The sequence below is a fragment of the Rattus rattus genome, chromosome 3, assembly GCF_011064425.1.
Source record: "Rattus rattus isolate New Zealand chromosome 3, Rrattus_CSIRO_v1, whole genome shotgun sequence".
Classification (NCBI taxonomy): Eukaryota; Metazoa; Chordata; class Mammalia; order Rodentia; family Muridae; genus Rattus; species Rattus rattus.
This window is the reverse complement of record NC_046156.1, coordinates 21,364,003-21,373,135: the sequence shown is the minus strand read 5'-3', so window position 1 is coordinate 21,373,135 and position 9,133 is coordinate 21,364,003.

The following is a 9,133-nucleotide window of genomic DNA, read 5'->3' as shown; positions in this document are numbered from 1 at the left end:
GCAGCATTCAGGCAGATATGGTTCTGAAGAAAGACCAGAAAGGTCTACATCTTGATCAGCAGGCAGCAGGGAGAGAGCAAACTTGAGCTTCCTAGACCTCAAAGTCTCTACTTCCCACAGTGACAGACACACTTTCTCCAGCAAAGCCACACCTCCTACCAGTGCCACTCCCTATGGGCCAAACATTCGAACACCTGAGTCTATGGGGGCCATTCCTATTCAAACCACCATAGGCTACATAAGCAATGGGCTTAAAAAGAAGTAAAAATTATCAAGAAAAAAAAAAAACAGAGAAAACAGTTCAGTTTCACAAATGATATTAAATGGTTGCTCGAGTTTTCTGACACTAACAAATGATGGAGAATAATGTGGTTTATGAATAAAATCGTGGCATTTATCACAAATCTTAACAACTCCTCTTCTCTTCTTCTTCTTCTTCTTCTTCTTCTTCTTCTTCTTCTTCTTCTTCTTCTTCTTCTTCTTCTTCTTCTTCTTCTTCTTCTCTCTCTCTCTCTCTCTCTCTCTCTCTCTCTCTCTCTCTCTCTCTCTCTCTCATTATGGGCTGAGTCTCTGATAGCTCTGCCCGACCTCAAACTTCCGAAGTAGCTAGAGATAACCTTGAACTCCTGACCCTCTGCCTCCTGGGTACTGGATTACAGGCACGTGGCAGCCTGTGGACAGCACAAAGATTCTTCTACCTCACCTCTTCACCCCTGCCCCAGAGGCTTTCTCTCTGCGCGAAGTAAAAATTGAAATGAGGCCCGGTGAGTGACACGAATGTGTCTTCCAGCGAACTGTATCCCCAGCTGAAACCAACTCTGCTCTGAACTCAGACTTAGATGTTAAGTGATTTTTTTTTTCTATGAGAAAATAAAAGCTGTGTACGACAGGTTCCTTACACCAGTTTGTGCTGGTTAGTTTCTGTCAGCCTGACACAAGGCAGGCTCATCCGGGAAGAGGAAACCTAAATTGAAAAGATGCCTCCGTCAGATTGGCCTGTAGGCATGACTGTGGTGCTTTTCCTTGATTGACGTTTGGTGGGAGGGATCAGGCAGCTCGAGCAGTGCCCTCCGGAGCATATCATCCTGGGTCTGTAAGAAAGCAGGCTGGGCAAGCCATGGGGAGCAAGTTTCCTTCATGGCCTCTGCTTTAGTTCCTGCTTCCAGGTTCCTGCCTGGAGTTCCCGATTGACTTCAAAGGCATGCGCCACCACTGACAGGCTGGGAGGTTTATTTTTACTGCATTGTGTATGAGTGTTTGTCTGCATGTGTCTAAGTGCACCATGCCTGCGTCTGCCACCCTCAGAGGTCAGAAGACAGCATTGGATCCCCTGAAACTGGAGTTACAGGCAGTTGTGACCTGCCACATGAGTGTAGGGAACAGAACTCTGGTCTTCTACAAGAGCAGTAAGCATTCCTAACCACTGAGCCATCTCTCCAGTTCCCACTTCCTTGGATTTTTAAGGGAGGATCTAATCGTAGCATAAGAACTGGTGGCAACACTCTTGTCTCTTCCCACAAGCTGAGATTACAAGTGTGGTATGATTGGGTTTTGCCTCTCTCTCTCTCTCTCTCTCTCTCTCTCTCTCTCTCTCTCTCTCTTTCCTCCTCTGCATACATTATCTTGCCTATCAAAAGAAACTACAGATTCTGTTTTCAAAACTCAGAGGGGGAAATCTTTCTTCCAAGATGCATTTGCACCACTGACATCTCTGAAAGATAAAAATAATTTTCAAACTGGGAACTTATCTTCTTGCCGGACTAGAAGGCGATGTCTAGGGCAATGATGCTAAAACATTAAGGCCCGCACTAATGTTGCCAGAACATGTTACAATGGAGATGATGCTGTCATGGGTCTCTTGGGGTCACAGTCGAGGCAGGGGCTCACCTACCCCTGCAGAAGTTGTACTCCCGATGCCTACAGCCCACACACACCCCGGGCAGCTCTGGAGGCACATACTCCCTCCTTCCCTCTCAAAGGTGCTTCTGCTGCTGACAGATGGACTTTATTAGGGTCCCCCTTTTAAGCTTCCCTTCACGGTGGAGTGCATTCCTGAAATGGCTTTCTCTGCTGGCTGGTGTTTACTTCTATTGACTTCCAGAGATATGGGTTGAACTGGCTTCCCGTTATGGTCAACTGGGGATCTTTCTCTGCTCAATTAAATCAATCTGGAGCTCGGCGTCAAGCTTTCCCGAGCTTGCCAGGAATCCTAAAATTTAGCTCCGTTTGTGACTTTTAAATTAATGGATGCTTTACCAGTAAGAGCTCTAAACTTTAATTGAGAAGATAATTCTGACACATTACTCTTAATAAAGTCATGGCAGTTATAACTGTTAATAGAGATGGGGACTTTCTGTGGTGCACAGGATGGTTCAGACTCCTGTGCTCAAGCAATCTTATTGCGTCAGCCTGCAAAAAACAGTAGTTTTGGGAGGCGTATACCATAGTGTACGGCTCAATAAAATTCTTGCTGTTCTGCATCTTACTGCAAGATACATCTAGAATACAAGATGTTCCCTGTGTTAACTGGCCCCATTAACTCTCCTCTCCCAAGCCTAACTCACCACTAAATAGAGAAGTCCCAAAACCAAATTTAATACCAAGGAAGTCTAGATCATTACTTTAGTTTGGTTCAAAGAAAACACAACAAAACTCCGTCAAGCTTGGTGACACCCTTGTAATTCTAGCACCTGGGAGGTGGAGGCAGGAAGAGCGGGAGTTCAAGGTCATCTTTCGATACAGAAAGAATTGGAGCCCAGCCTGCTCCCCATGGGACAAACCAAATCCAAGTCTTCTGCAAGAAAGAACCATCCCATCTCTCCATTCACACACACATAAGGCTTCAAATACCACAGTGTTTCCTGAAGCCCCCTGGAATTCTGCCACTACAATGCCTTTTCTTCATCTCTCACCACACAGACTTCTGGATAAATCATAGAGAAAGGGGACTCCATTGAAAACAGAACTGTTTTTCTGTCGTTGTTCAGCTGAGTGATGTTCTTGTTTTTATTTATTTTGTAACCTCAAATTTTCTAGCACTCACATCTTTAGACAACTAAAAGCAGCAGGTGAAATTGGGTGTAATAACCAAGTGTGTTTTAGGAATATTATCACGTACAATGTTATTGATGGGATATTGTTCGTAAGGCAGATATCTACTCTTGGTACTGAGTCTGACGGTCTTGCCGGGTGAAGCCTTCAGCAGAGCAGGAACATTCAACCTTTGAGGGATGATTCCACTGACCTCAGGAAAGTGAGTAGCCCAGCCTCTCCTCTCCTGAGCCAGAGGTGAGAGCCTGTTATTCCCTTGAGCTGGATCCCAATTTGGGCCTTTCCTGCCGCTGGGCAGCTTTTCCTTCAGTCTCTTCTCCATTTTTGTCCCTGCAGTTCTTTTAGACGGGAACAGTTCTGGGTCAGGAATTTTGATTGTGGGTTAGTAGCCCTGTGCCTCCACTTGAGGTCCTGTCTGTCTACTAGAGGTGGAGTCTTCAAGTTCCCTTTCCCTGATTTTGGGCATTTTGGTTTAGGTCACCCCCAATGAGTCCTGAGAGAATCTTACCTCCCAGGTCTCTGGTACTCTAGAAGGTCCCCACCTCCCACTCCCCAAGGCTGCTTATTTCCATTCATTCTCTTGGCCCTCTAGGCTTCTCCCCTGTCCCCTTTCCTCATATCTGATCCTGTTTCCCTTTTTTCCTCCCCCTACCTTCTCCTACCCTTCCTCTTCCCCTCCTCCCTTCCTCCCCTTCTCCCCTCCTCCCTTCCCTCCTCCTCCAGTGATCACACACCAACCCGAACAGCTAGATTCAAAAACTCAAGTGACAGCACATGCTGGTGAGGATGTGGAAAAAGAGGAACACTCCTCCACTGCTGAGGGGATTGCAAACTGGTACAACCACTCTGGAAATCAATCTGGTGGTCTCTCAGAAAATTGTAAATAGTTCTACCTGAAGACCTAGCTATACCACTCTTGGGCATATACCCAAAAGATGCCCCACCATACCATAAGGACACATGCTCCACAATGTTCATAGCAGCCTTATTTGTGATAGCCAGAAGCTGGAAACAACCCAGATGTCCCTTAACCAAAGAATGGATACAGAAAATGTGGTTCATTTACACAATGGAATACTACTCAGCTATTAAAACAGGGACATCATGAATTTTACAAGTAAATGGATGGAAATAGAAAATATCATCCTAAGTGAGGTAACTCAGACCCAAAAGGATATGTCTGGTATGTACTCATTGATAAGTAGATATTAGCCAAAAAGTACAGAATACCTAAGATACAACCTATAGACCATAAGAAGTGTAATAAACAGAAATGCCTAAGTGAGAAGTTTTCAACCCCACTTAGAAGGGGAAAGGAAATATTTAGGCACATTTTAAGCACAGTATGATGCCTAATGAGTATAATTAACTTATTTCTGTGTACAAAACAAAGCACACATAAATAAAGGAGTAAAGTAAGCCAAAGAAAGATTGGACATGACTACGTTGAAACACGTTGTAAAGTACATGTGATGCTCTCCATAAAGATGGGCTCTATAGATTGTCTGAGAAACACAAGCTTACCATAGGGACTGTGGGAGGATCCAGTGTTGACTCCACCACACAGATACTGCAAGAGTCACACCACAGTTAACCACATCTGCTCCCAGCCTTCCGGTCAGATAACAGGTTATGCACCTCTTCTTTGAAGGGACTTCCCTGTGTTCATTTAACACCTCAGGTTCCTCTAGTGTTGATCTGTGATCAAGGATCCTCTTTGCCTCCTATGATTAACATCCAATTTATAATTCTCTGTCTTGTCTTCTCAGGGTCATGAGACACTAAAAGCTAAAAACAATACATCTTGCTTATTAATATTTATAACATAGCTGTGAATCCTGTTACTTCATTTGTAGAATAAACACAACATATTGGTTAAGCTTCTATTTATATATGATAAGATAAGTTATATGGGCATAATGCTAGCTTCACTAAAATAATCTTTATAAAATAGTAACACTCTTCAACGGTCTTAAATAAGGCCAGAAAAGAGGAGTGTCTGGATTTCACAGATGCTGGCATTTGCTTAATTTGAGTTTTCTGACTAAAGATGATTGTATTGCCTCAATCCATATTAACTTCCACACATAAAAAAAAAAATCCAATTTTCCTTTCTGAGGAAGGGTCTCACGGTCCTTGGGCAGGCTCTGAACTTCCTATGTGGCAGATGACCTTCAACTCCTGATCCTCTTGCCCCTCCCTCCCATGTGCTAATAAAACAGGTGTACTGGCTGCTTTTGTGTCAGCTTGACACAAGCTAGAGTCATCAAAGAGGAAGGGGCCTCAGTTGAGGAAATGCCTCCATGAGATCCAGCTGTAAGCCATTTTCTCAATTAGTGATCAATGAAGGAGGGCCCCATGGTCTTGGTTCTATAAGAAAGCAGGCTGAGCAAGGCAGGGGAAGCAAGCCAGTAAGCAGCACCCCTTCACGGCTTCTGCCCCCAGGATCCTATCCTGTTTTTGAGTTCCTGTCCTGACTTCCTTCAATAATGAACAGCAACATGGAGTATAAATCAAATAAACCCTTTCCTCCCCAACTTGCATTTTGGTCATGGTGTTTCATTGCCACAGTGGAAACCCTGACTAAGACGACAGGCTTGTACCAGGACATCCAGCCAAATACATTTTTCAACTGGATTTGTAGAGCTGGAATTGTAATTGCAGCACTCAAGAGGTGAAGTCATCGGCATCAGGAGTTCAAGCCTAGCCCGAACATAAAGTGAGCTGGAGGCCAGCCTAAAACTATAAGACCTTGTCTCAAAAATAAATAAATAAGTAAACAAATAAACAAGGAAAGGAAGGAAGGAAGGAAGGAAGGAAGGAAAGGAAGGAAGGAAGGAAGGAAGGAAGGAAGAAAGAAAGAAAGAAAGAAAGAAAGAAAGAAAGAAAGAAAGAAAGAAAAGAAAGAATCTAAAGCCATTTAACTATCAATCCTACAAATGAAACAAGGTATGGTTTAAAGAGGGAAACTCCCTATGAGTGTTGAAGACTTTTTCCCTAGCTGATGGCTCTATTAGGGAAAGTGGTAGAAATGTCAGGAAGTGCCCACCTAAAGGAAGTAGGTCACAGGGTTACATCTCTCAGGATAGATGTTAGCCCTGGGCTCTTGCTGTCTTCCTATGCCTGTCTTTGTTCCTCAGTTAGCATCAAGTAAATAGATTTCTCCTCAACATATTCCTGCCACCAGAGTGTTCTGCCTCTCTTTGAGCCCAAAGTATGAAAGCCAGCCAACCACAGACTGAAGCCTCAGAAACCATGAGTTGAAATAGGTCTTTCCTTCCTTGGAGTTATTTCTCTCAAGTCATTTGTCATGGGAATGAGAAACTCATATACTTGTTATTTGGATTCAGGCACCAACCTGTCCCAGTAATGTCTCAAGCAGTTGGTTCCAGTCTTAGGGTTTTATTACCATGATGAGACACCACGACCAAGGCACTTGTATAAAGGAAAGCACTTAATTGGGGCTGGCTTACAGTTCAGAAGTTTAGCCCATTATCATCATGGCTGGAAGCATGGCAGAATGCAGGCGGACATGGTGCTGGAGAAGGAGCTGAAAGTTCTACATCTTGGTCCTCAGGCAACAAAAGGAGACCGCATGCCATGCTAGGCATAGCTTAAACATATGAGACCTCAAGGCCCGCCTTACAGTGACACACTTCCTCCAACAAGGCCACACTTATTAATAGTGTCACTCCCTACGGGCCTGGTATTCAAACACGAGTGTATGGGGGTCGTTCCTATTCAAACCACCACCATCCCAAAGAGTGTGAGTACTTCAGTAGTGTGTGCCTATGTTTCTGGGCCTTTTTTTTTTCCTTCCCAACTCTAGTGCCTTACTTGTGTCCCATTTCAAAAGGATAGCCTGGTTGGTCCACATTGTGAGCTCCAAGCCAGTCAGGGCTATACAGTAATACCCCATCTACAAAACAAACGACAAGAACAAAAAGTGATCTACAATAAAGGCATACCTGCCACCCACCTCTGGCCTCCACATGTGTACTGTTATTTTAATATGCTTACACGGAAAAACAAAACAAAACAAACAAAAAAAAAGCCACTTAACTCTAAACACATCAGAGGCATTACCAGGCCACATGGAATCAGGGCAGACTCCTAGAGGAAGATAACCCATGCATAATTTGCATAATGGAACTGTCACCTGCAACAGGGACAGACCACTTCCCAGTTGTATGTTGAGGTGCGAGTTCTTTCAGCCCCAAGCTCTATCTACCTCAGCCAGTGAGTGGGGATAATAAAGTCAGCAGCTTGCTGCATCTAGATTTGAACAGCAAGAGCAGCGACACCCAGAGTGCTCAGTGCAGAGCTTGCCCAGGACAAGGACTTCTCTCACTGTGCTCTCTGTGCTTCAGAACACCTCTACTCCAGATATGTACGGATTGCCTAGACTTGGGCAGGCACGCTGGCACACATCTATAAAGGAGCAAGGATGACCAGGAATTCAAGGTCATCCTTTGCTAGATGGTGATGGAGGCCAGACCATCCATGAGATGGTGACATAAAGAAAGATGGGCTTACAAGATGACTCAGTGGGAAAAGGCACTTGACACCATGACTGGTGACCTGAATTTAATTGCAGAACCCTGTAGGGGGTTGGTTTGGTGCTGCTATGCATTCAAATGCTAACTATTGCACACACACACACACACACACACACACACACACACATACACACACGAGATCTGGTTGCCAATGAGAGATCTGGAGATTCTCATGTATACCAAATGAAGCTATGCAAACCTTGCCCCCCAAGTTATCCCTGATTGGTTAATAATGATGCCTGCTGCCTGGGCTGGGCATAAGAGAGGGGGCCAGAGCTAAGATTCCTGGACTCGGGGTCTCAAGCAGGAACTACCAGAAGAGTGAGGAGAAGGAGGAAGAAGGAAGTTGCTATGGAATAGGTGGATTTTGAGCTCGTGGCCACGAGGGCCGGCCTGTTGGAGTAGAACAGCCCAGATGGAACATGGCAAGGGATATCTCGGGGATAACCACAGGGAAGTAGACAAAATAGCATAAAGGGTTGATATTCTCCCAGCTCTAGTGCCTTTCAGATTATTATAAATATAAAGGGTTTTGTCTTTTATGAGGGAACAATATGGTCTGAGGTAGGGTAGAAACCCCTATTAGATATTCAAAGCCAACAAGGGGCTATAGCAAACCCCCAAAATAATATTAAACACAACCGAACCCACATAGCAAGAGTTGACTGACTCCTGTGGACTGCCCTGTGACCTTCACACAGGCACTGTGGCATATATACACACAGGACAGGGGGTCGGGGGAGGGGAAAAGCAAACAAACAAACAAACTAGATTTACTTTTAACATTTGTTCCCTTAAACAAATTATACTCCTGGGTCTCAGCTTTTTCATCTAAAAAATTTTATACCCCCCATACCCCACCATAGGGAAAAAAGGGTCACTCCTACAGTGACGCCCCTGACCGTAGCTCTGCTGGGTTTTATATTGTGTTCAGTGCCATAAATGGTTGATCAGCAGAAAAGAAAACTATTAAGACTCCCAAGGCCATAAAAAGAGACTAAATAAGAAGTGGGGGGGTGGGGATAGTGTGTGTGTGTGTGTGTGTGTGTGTGTGTGTGTGTGTGTGTGTGCACAAAACTGCAAGTTTCTCACAAAGCATTGCGAAGGCATCCAGAGGTAATTATCTCCATTGAGCTCTCTCCAGTGTCACCCACTCTTCTCTTAATGGCTGCTGTTAATCTTGATGTTCTTGGATGCCAACATCAAACCTTCTCTGTTTCTTCTTGGGTTGGTATGTTTTCCTCCGGGGATCGCTGTTCGTATTGTATACGGATGGTAACATGGCATATCTCTTTCAGAAGCACGTCTGTTCAGAGCATTCCATTGAAATCCCTACTTGATATCCCTCATAAACTCAAAATTTCCTAAGTTAAGTTCTCTGTCTTTTCCCTCCTGACACAGCCCCTCCTCACTTCCCCCACATTCAATCGATTCCAAGTCCCAGTTCCTAAATGTCTCTCAGATGTTCACACTTCCTTCTGACTGTCACAGACCTCATTTACAAGGAGCTCTTGTCACCTGAA